Source organism: Triticum aestivum, chromosome 4A, assembly GCF_018294505.1.
Source record: "Triticum aestivum cultivar Chinese Spring chromosome 4A, IWGSC CS RefSeq v2.1, whole genome shotgun sequence".
Classification (NCBI taxonomy): domain Eukaryota; kingdom Viridiplantae; phylum Streptophyta; class Magnoliopsida; order Poales; family Poaceae; genus Triticum; species Triticum aestivum.
Genome location: NC_057803.1, coordinates 93,034,939 through 93,046,159, shown reverse-complemented (window position 1 = coordinate 93,046,159; position 11,221 = coordinate 93,034,939).

Genomic DNA, 11,221 nt, shown 5'->3' with positions numbered 1-11,221 from the left:
GATAAACAACTCGATTGTCGGATGCCACACATAGCAGTACACGTCACACGTACGCATAACATGCAAGTATGTGCTGTACAACATGGCATCACAAAATAACACAAACTCATATAGATAAAGGCTCAGAAGAGCCACATAGCATTAAATACAAACAGGGGTCACATGACCCATCATTCAGAGCATACAAGCAACGGAAGCATTACATGTCTGAGTACAGAAAACTACGAAAGAAAAAGGAAGAGGAGCCTGACTATCCACAAGTCCCTCCCAAGGGACCAAGATCGTAGCTGAGGTACAAGCTACTCGTCGAAGTCCAAGTGGTACTACTAGTGAGACAGATTTCTCATCTGCAAAACATAAATAAAGCAAACGTGAGTACAAAGGTACTCAGCAAGACTTACATCAGATCCTATCATACATGCATTTGTATCAAGAAGGTGAAGTGGGGTTTAGTTGCAGCAAGCCAGCTTTGACTCAGTGGATATGCTGTTCTATGACAACGAGAAACTTCTTTGAGATGAGGCAGCGCACACCAGTCCACTAAGCACCACATCAATACACTACTATGGATTCATCCTCGTCTCCTGACGAGAAGGCCATCCATAGCACTCACACTTGTCTTGAGCATTTTAGAGTATCCACTTTAAGTTGTCTATGTACCACGTAAGCATCCAAGAAGTCCGTAACCGAGGACACGACTATTCGAATAGATCATGATAACCCTGTAGGGGTGTACTTCTTCACACATGCTCTCACCACTTATCACCATATACACATCATGTATCTCGGCAACCTTCAAGCGGAAGCCTGGCGAGGGTGTCGGCCACGACCTGACTAACCACACAAGACTCTAGTCCAGGTTTATCGCCTATTCGGGTTCCATCCGCAAGGAGATCCGGCCGGGGTGTCGCTCACGGCCCCAAACGATATGTGCAGGGTTCCCAAGCCCACCTCGCCGGATGGATCTGTGCTTGGTACACCGTGCCACTTGTGCCTAGTTTGTCCCAAGCCCACCTGGCCGGGTGCCACTTGGTAGACTACTAACACTACCTACAAACACCAGAAACTATTTGCGACTCCTGGACAGAGATCAAGTTGGCTAATAAGTCGAGAGGGGCACTTAAGCATTCCAATGTGTGGTAGTAGCTAGTCATTGGACAACATACACGGAACTCAGTGCTTAAGGAAGGTTCTAGTGAGACAACCCACCATGTACTCCTACATGGCCTCTCACCGCTACCTTTACCAAATCGTGTTCACACGCTTAACTCTCAGCACCAGAACATATCGTACCACTCCAATTCATTCCCGATGAATCAGACCTGACACAACTCTAAGCAATGCAGGCATGGCATGGCAAGAACACAACATGGCTCAATCAACTCCTACACATGCTAGTGGGTTTTAACTATTTACTGTGGCAATGACAGGTCATGCAGAGGAATGGGTTCAACTACCGCAGCATAAAGTAGCAGTTGAATCGTTGTTGCCCTAATGCAATAATGAGAGCAGGAGCGAGAGAGTAGGATTGTATCAGAATGAACAAGGGGGTTTGCCTGCCTGGTAGATCAACAGAGGGGGGGGGGGGCACTGCTTCACTGATAGGTACTCTCGAACACTTCCGGAGCAGGACCTATCGAGAAGGAACGGTGCCAACAATCAATACACAAGCATATGCAACAATATGATGCATGAACATGGCATGAACATGTGATGCTGTTTGAGCTAATGCAACTAGTATTCAAATTGAATGAATTCTATTTGAACCAAGGGTTCAAATGCAACTCCAAATTAAGCTCTTATATATGCCATTTATATGTTTTCACCTATACAGCAGGTATAAGTTGTTTTGTCATGCATGAAACTGGTACAGATGGAAAGATTGTATTTTTCTGATAATTTTTCATATATAAATTATTTCAATCCGAGCTACGTTTGAATTTCTATGATTTTTTGAAGTTTGAATCATTTTCTGGAATTTCCTGATTAATCTTAAATCCAGAAAATGAATAACTGCGTCAGCCTGACGTCAGCGTGACGTCAGCGAGTCAATGGGTCGGTCTGACCAGTGGGACCCATATGTCAGTGTCTAAACTAACTAATCTAGTTTAGTTAGTGGCCATGGGCCCACATGTTAGTATCATCAGCTAATTAAGTTTAATTAACATCTAACTAAAATTAGCAGGGCCTGGCCCACTTGTCAATGTCACAGAGGCGAGGGGGTTAATTAGCGGGGTTGACGCGGTCAAACCTGCCGGCGTTTAGCCGTCGGCGAGGCCGAACGCGGCGGAGGGCACAGGAATCGCCCTCCGGTGACCATTCGGGCGGCGGAGAGCACGGGCGAGGAGCTGAGCCTCGTCCACGTCATTTGGAGCAAGTGGGAGAGGCAGGGACGGCCGGAGCTCGCCGAAGCGGAGCTCGGGGCGGTGGCCGGAGCACGGGCTTCAAGCGGGAGCGGGCTGTGGGGCACGGGGAGGCCACCCGAGGGGCTCTGCAGCACCCTCGTGGCACCAGGAGCACGGTGACGTGCTCGGTTGCGGGCTGCGGTGGCCAGGGCGACGGCGGCGACATAGACGGCGGCGAGGAGCTACGGCCATGGCGGGGAAAGGGGCTACGGTGTGCAGGTGGCCAAACGGAGAGAGGGGAACGGCGTAGAAGCTCACGGTGGTTCGGACGAGGCGGTCGGCGAGCTCGGGGACGCGTTGAAGACGACGGGGCGGCGAAGACGATCTCCGGCGACCGAAGATGAAGACGGCAGCGAGGCAGCTCTCCAGGGCCTCCTGAGGCGCGTGGCTTGACGAAGAGGTGGAAGACGACGTGGCGTAGCTTCTGGACTCGAAGAGAGGGCGAGGGGGAGGTGGTGGCCGCGGCAACGACAGCCGCTTGACGGTGAGAGAAAGAGCGAGGGGGAGGGAGCAGAGGAGCGGATCGATTCGGAGGGGAAAGTGAGAGCAGTCCGAGGGGTCGCGTGGCGCTCGCAGCGGCCTCCAGCAGCAGCGGCAAGCAGGAGCTGGCCGAGCGCGTGCTCGCGCGCGGCAGCCACGCGCGCGTCCTCCTGGCAGGAGGAAGACGACAGGGGAGGGGGGGCAGGTGGGCTGGGCTGGCACAGGGCCAAGCCAGGTGGGCTGCACAGTGCTGGGCCTCGGGGCTGTGGGTAAGCGCCAGGTAAAACCTTTCTCTCTCCTTTCTGTTTTCTATTTTAGTTACTGTTTTCTATTTGTTTCAATTTGTTTTGATTTAGTTCAAGCACTAAATCATTTTTGTTTCTTCTGATAATTTTTGCAGGGACTGAAAGGAATATTCTAAAGCCCCTCACAAAATAACAGAATTATTGAAGCATTAAATATATTTATAACATATATTTGCTCCAACTCAAATACAATATGAATTAATTCAAAAATCCATAAATGGCCAAGAAATATGCTCATCATTTTTGGCAGGGGTTTTCACCTTTATCATAAATCATGAACATTTTCAAAGGGCATTTTGGGGTCTTTGAAAAGATTTAAGTTTGAACCTGGTTGAATTTCATTTACTGCTAGGGTTTATTATCCCCTATTTCAAGTTTAACTGAAATTTATACATGATGCAAACATGAAGGGCTAGCCTAGGTCATACCAGAACTAGGGATGTGACAACTCGGCCCCACTCGGAAGAATCTCGTCCCGAGATTCAGGAGTCGGCGGGAAGAAAGTGGGGTACTCCAGTCGAAGACGATCTGCACGCTCCCAGGTAGCTTCTCTCTCGGAGTGATGAGACCACTGAACCTTGAGAAACTTGATGTTATGACGTCGAGTGACACGCTCTGCTTGATCCAGAATGCGAACGGGGTACTCTCGATAAGTGAGGTTATCTTGGAGATCAAGCGTTTTGTGGTCCACTCCGCGGATGGAATCCGAGAAGCAACGCCTGAGTTGAGAGACGTGGAAGACATCATGAACTCGAGAAAGATGTGGGGGTAGTCCCAGCTGGTAGGCAACCTCTCCTCGTTTAGCGAGAATGAGAAAAGGACCAATGTAGCGAGGAGCCAACTTGCCCTTGATACCGAAACGATGGGTACCCTTCAAAGGGTAACCCGAAGGTAAGCCTTATCGCCAATTTCATAAGCCACTTCCTTATGACTATGGTCATACTGGCTCTTTTGACGAGATTGGGCTGTTTTCAAGTTCTCAAGAATGATGCGAACTTGCTCTTCTGCCTCCTGGATCATATCCGGTCCAAAGAATTGCCTCTCACCGGTTTCTGACCAGTTCAAAGGTGTTCGACATCTTCGTCCATACAGAACCTCAAAAGGAGCTTTCTTGAGGCTAGACTGGTAGCTATTGTTATAAGCAAACTCGGCGAAGGGAAGACACTTCTCCCAATCCATAGTGAAGGATATAACACAAGCTCTAAGCATGTCTTCGAGAATTTGGTTGACCCTTTCCACCTGACCACTTGATTGAGGGTGGAAAGCAGTACTGAAGGAAAGATGGGTGCCCATGGCAGTTTGGAAACTCTCCCAGAAATGAGAGGTGAAAAGACTACCACGGTCTGAATTGATCTCTAGTGGAACACCATGAAGTGATACTATTCGACAAATATATAAGTCAACGAGCTGACTAGCAGTGATACTCTCTCGAACGGGTAGGAAGTGAGCCACTTTGGAAAGATGATCAATGACTACGAAGATAGCATTATTCCCTCTCTTGGTCCTGGGAAAGCCGGTGATGAAGTCCATACCAACTTTATCCCATTTCCACTCAGGAATAGCTAAAGGTTGAAGGGTGCCAGCAGGCCTTTGATGCTTTGCCTTAACGCGACGACAAATGTCACAGTTAGCAATGAACTGAGCAATTTCTCTCTTCATCCTAGTCCACCAGAACCTCTGGCGTAGGTCCTGATACATCTTAGTACTACAGGGATGAATCGTGAGAGGGTATTCATGTGCCTCCTTAAGAATCAGTTGTCGCAGATGTTGGTTCTTGGGAATCACCAAGCGATTCTCAAAGAAAACAACACCTCGATCATCCATAGAGAAACATCCACCAACTCCCTTCTTAATGTTTCTCTTGATGCGGATAACACCCCTATCAAACTTCTGATCAGTAATGATCTGATCCTCAAGGGTAGGTTTCGCCACCAAGGTAGAAAGGAATCCGTGAGGAGCAATGTGAAGGTTAAGCTTACATAATTCCTCATGGAGAAGTGGCTGGCCCTGTTACAACATGAGATTGTTGCAATAGGACTTACGACTTGGCGCATCAGCCATGACATTCCCCTTGCCTGGGGTGTAGGTAATTCCTAAGTCATAATCTGAGATCAACTCCAACCAACGTCTTTGCCTAAGGTTCAAATCTGGTTGGGTGAAGATGTACTTGAGACTCTGGTGGTTGGTGTATATCTCGCAACGTTTACCGAGAAGGTAATGTCGCCAGGTCTTAACTGCATAGACTATGGCTGCAAGCTCTAGATCATGTGTAGGATAATTCTCCTGATGTGGATGCAACTGTCGAGATGCATAGGCAATCACATGGCGATCTTGCATAAGGATGCAACCTAGTCCCTGTCGTGAGGCGTCGCAGTAGATAACAAAGTCTTTAGTGAAATCCGGTGGCACAAGTACGGGAGCAGAAGTCAGGCGTCTTTTCAGTTCCTGAAAACTGTACTCACACTGTGGGGACCACTCAAACTTTTTATCTTTCTTGAGAAGTTCCGTGGGTGGTTTGGCCACTTTGGAGAAGTTCTCAACGAAGCAGAAACAATAACTGGCTAGGCCAAGGAAACTCCTAACTTGCTTAAACGTTTCAGGTGGAGTCCAATCAAGAACGGCTTGAACTCTTTCGGGATTGATAGCAATGCCCTTACCAGAGATTACGTGGCCGAGATAGGTCACTTCTGGCAACCAAAATTCGCACTTGGAGAACTTGGCGTAAAGGTGGTGTTCTATGAGTTTTTCTAACACAAGTCTAAGATGTTCGGCATGCTCTTCCTCGTTCTTCGAGTAAATAAGGATATCATCAAGGTAAACCACGACGAACTTATCTAGGTACTCCATGAAGATCGAGTTCATCAAGCGGGAGAATGTAGCTGGAGCATTGGTTAGACCGAAGGACATGACGGTGTACTCGTACTAGCCATAATGAGTGACTAAAGCCGTCTTAGGAATGTCCCCGTTTCTGATCTTGATTTGGTGGTAGCCTAACCTCAAATCCATCTTGGAGAAGACTGAGGATCCAGCGAGCTGATCATACAGATCGTTGATCTTGGGGAGCGGATACTTGTTCTTTATCGTGACCAAATTAACGGGATGATAATCTACAACCATTCGGTCCGCACCATCCTTCTTCTTGACTAAGAGAACGGGACAAGCCCAGGGAGAAGAACTAGGACGGATGAAACCCTTTTGCAAGGACTCATCAAGTTGTTTCTTAAGCTCGGCTAGCTCTAAGGATGCCATCTTGTAAGGTCTCCTAGAAATTGGGGCGGTTCCGGGGATAAGATCTATAACAAACTCTACATCTCTGTCAGGTGGAATACCTGGCAGTTCCTCTGGAAAGACATCCGGAAAGTCGCGGACTACCGGGATATCTTCAAGGTCTGGAAGAGGGCTGGCATTTAGAGAATATACTTGACGCCTTGCAATTTTGGTGGAGACAGTGACTATCTTGCCAGAGGGGTGTGTGAGCTGAACAGACCTGGTGTAACAGTCAATCTTGGCATAATGAGCTTTCATCCAGTCCATACCCAAGATGATGTTAATATCTGAAGACTTGAGGGATATCAAGGAAGCTAGAAATACAAGTCTGTCAACATGTATTTCATTGCCATAACTTATCCTAGAAGTTCGCCACTTGGATCCAAGAGTTTGAATGAGTAGTGGGGAGGTCATATCACAAAATGACATGTCGTGCAAACGGGCATAACTTTCGGAAATGAAGGAGTGAGATGCCCCGGTATCGAATAGAACCGAAGCTGGGTGACAGTTGACAAGGAGTGTACCAAGAACGACATCTGGATCATCATGAGCGTCTTTAGCTGAGACGTGATGCACACGTCCAAGTTCAGTGGGAGCTGACTTGGCACTGATCATCTGGTGTGAAGGCTTACTACCACGGCCAACAGACTTCTCGAGCTGGGGTGGAGCAACACGAGTCTGAGTGCAAATACGGGCAATGTGGCCTGGCTCTCCGCACTTGTAACAAATCTTGGAGGTAGGACAAGGACCCGCATTGACAAGTGGTCTACCAATAGGCATGGGTATAGCATATGGTTGAACTGGGTGAGGTGCCACAAAAGAAGGCCTTGGTGTATAACCGGGTGGAAGAGCGGAGTTCGGAACCCAAATCCGGCGCTTCTGAGAACTAGAACCGGAGGAAGAACCCAAATCACGGGTGTGCTTACGAGATTCCTGTAGTTGAGTTGAGCTGTCTCTGCATTAATGGCCTTGTTCACAAGAGTGTGGAATGTATTGCAATGATGCAAGTGGAGATCACGACGCAACTTGGGGTTGAGACCCTTCCGGAACCTAGCCTGCTTCTTGGCATTTGTGGACACTTCTTCTGTAGCATAGCGGGCAAGGTTCTCAAATTCTCTACTATAAGCATCAACAGCCATCTTACTCTGGGTGAAACTACAAAACTCTTCTCCCTTGCGGTCAATGAGAGCCTGAGGGATGTGATGCTCGCGAAAAGCCTCAATGAAATCTCTCCAGGTGGGTATCTGGCCAGCTGGAAGCATAGACTCATAGTTCTGCCACCAAATACTAGCAGGACCTTCCAGGTGATAAGCAGCATAGGTGACCTTGTCACCTTTAGCTACGTTCGCAGAACGCAGCTTGTGTGTGATACTACGGAGCCAGTCATCTGCATCAAGTGGTTCAATGGAATGATGGAAGGTAGGTGGTTTCAGGCCAATGAAGTCATGAATGGACACAAACTCTTTGTGCTGCTGGGAGGTGTTCTCCTCAATACGTGCTAGCAAGCGGTTAGACTCACGCTTGTTCCTCTCCATCTCTAGCATGAACTCTGCCAACGAAGACTAATCGGGAGGATCCTCATCCCTACCATCTCCGTGGTTCTGGCTACGAGCAATAGAACTTCGGTTAACCGGCAACATCCTGAAGAACGAAACCAAGGAAGACAAGGATGGATTCAGCATTAACTATAGGTTGCAGAGGGTAGCACAAGAATTTAGTATCTCTCAAACTCTTAGAATAATTCCGGCAGCATAACGGCAGTAGAATGCTCAAAATGAAACATTCTGCAAAGACGGGTAGCACCAACCTCAACATCATCACTCAAGGTTCAAAAATATTACTAAACAGGCTACACCGGAGATACTCGAACTGGGATATGACTCAGATCAACCAATCCTAAGAACTACGGAGTAGTAACACGTGATCCTGATAGACAGAAGAGGAAGCCTAGCTCCTTAACCCCGTAGGAAAGATAGGATGACTCAGATCAGAAGGCATGAGGTATAAGGAGTAAAAAGAGCCTTACGTTCCCTTCCACAATCAATTCCCTTACATAACTAAAGCATTTCTAGACTCAACTTCGACCAGGTTGGCTTCGAAGTCCTACAGGCAGTCGGGCTCTGATACAAAAGCTGTCGGGACCCTGATTCTAACTCACACCGATCTAGCCCATAACACCTCATATCACTTTGCGGCCTCACGCACGGTATTCCCACGGGTGTCTCCTTACCATGGCCCGGGACCGTTTGCACCTTTTGGCTCATGTATATGATAGTATCGCTAGCATCCATATGATAGAGAACCCGGGCCGACATGGCTAGTCGTGAACCCAAAGCGATGCTAACCTATGGGGACAGGCATACATGAATCACATCGAGCATGTCGGTCAACAGCATATGAATCCGGGCTGTAGCACTGGGCTAACATGACTTCGGGGAACCCGGGCTGTAGCAGGCTAGGCAGGACTCCGGAAGTCACCGCGTGACATTTCCCCGAAGGGACAGACATAGGAACGAAGTGGAACACATGCCGGCCAGTCAAGTGTTCTAAGCAGTAGTGCTGGGCTAGCAGGACTACTATGGCTCAAGGAAGCACTAAACTACATTTCCCCATAAGAGAGGCTGCCAAGGATAAACAACTAGATTGTCGGATCCCACACATAGCAGTACACGTCACATGTACGCATAACATGCAAGTATGTGCTGTACAACATGGCATCACAACATAACGCAAACTCATATAGATAAAGGCTCAGAAGAGCCACATAGCATTAAATACAAACAGGGGTCACATGACCCATCATTCAGAGCATACAAGCAACGGAAGCATTACATGTCTGAGTACAGACAACTACGAAAGAAAAAGGCCGAGGAGCCTGACTATCCACAAGTCCCTCCCAAGGGACCAAGATCGTAGCTGAGGTACAAGCTACTCGTCGAAGTCCAAGTGGTACTACTAGTGAGACAGATGTCTCATCTGCAAAACATAAATAAAGCAAACGTGAGTACAAAGGTACTCAGCAAGACTTACATCAGATCCTATCATACATGCATTTGTATCAAGAAGGTGAAGTGGGGTTTAGTTGCAGCAAGCCAGCTTTGACTCAGTGGCTATCCTGTTCTACGACAATAAGAAACTTCTTTGAGATGAGGCAGCGCACACGAGTCCACTAAGCACCACATCAATACACTACTATGGATTCATCCTCGTCTCCTGACGAGAAGACCATCCATAGCACTAACACTTGTCTTGAGCATTTTAGAGTATCCACTTTAAGTTGTCTATGTACCATGTAAGCATCCAAGAAGTCCGTAACCGAGGACACGGCTATTCGAATAGATCATGATAACCCTGCAGGGGTGTACTTCTTCACACACGCTCTCACCACTTATCACCATATACACATCAAGTATCTCGGCAACCTTCAAGCGGAAGCCTGGCGAGGGTGTCGGCCACGACCTGACTAACCACACAAGACTCTAGTCTAGGTTTATCGCCTATTCGGGTTCCATCCGCAAGGAGATCCGGCCGGGGTGTCGCTTACGGCCCCAAACGATATGTGCAGGGTTCCCAAGCCCACCTCACCGGATGGATCTGCGCTTGGTACACTGTGCCACTTGTGCCTAGTCTGTCCCAAGCCCACCTGGTCGGGTGCCACTTGGTAGACTACTAACACTACCTACAAACACCAGAAACTATTTGCGACTCCTGGACAGAGATCAAGTTGGCTAATAAGTCGAGAGGGGCACTTAAGCATTCCAATGTGTGGTAGTAGCTTGTCATTGGACAACATACACGGAACTCAGTGCTTAAGGATGGTTCCAGTGAGACAACCCACCATGTACTCCTACATGGCCTCTCACCGCTACCTTTACCAAATCGTATTCACACGCTTAACTCTCAGCACCAGAACATATCATACAATTCCAATTCATTCCCGATGAATCAGACCTGACACAACTCTAAGCAATAGCAGGCATGGCATGGCAAGAACACAACATGGCTCAATCAACTCCTACACATGCTAGTGGGTTTTAACTATTTACTGTGGCAATGACAGGTCATGCAGAGGAATGGGTTCAACTACCGCAGCATAAAGTAGCAGTTGAATCGTTGTTGTCCTAATGCAATAATGAGAGCAGGAGCGAGAGAGTAGGATTGTATCAGAATGAACAAGGGGGTTTGCCTGCCTGGTAGATCAACAGAGGGGGGGGGCACTGCTTCACTGATAGGTACTCTCGAACACTTCCGGAGTAGGACCTATCGAGAAGGAATGGTGCCAACAATCAATACACAAGCATATGCAACAATATGATGCATGAACATGGCATGAAGATGTGATGCTGTTTGAGCTAATGCAACTAGTATTCAAATTGAATGAAGTCCATTTGAACCAAGGGTTCAAATGCAACTCCAAATTAAGCTCTTATATATGCCATTTATATGTTTTCACCTATACAGCAGGTATAAGTTGTTTTGTCATGCATGAAACTGGTACAGATCGAAAGATTGTATTTTTCTGATAATTTTTCATATATAAATTATTTCAATCCAAGCTACGGTTGAATTTCTATGATTTTTTGAAGTTTGAATCATTTTCTGGAATTTCCTGATTAATCTTAAATCCAGAAAATGAATAACTGCGTCAGCCTGACGTCAGCGTGACGTCAGCGAGTCAACGGGTCAGTCCATGTCAATCCTGACCAGTGGGACCCATATGTCAGTGTCTAAACTAACTAATCTAGTTTAGTTAGTGGCCTCGGG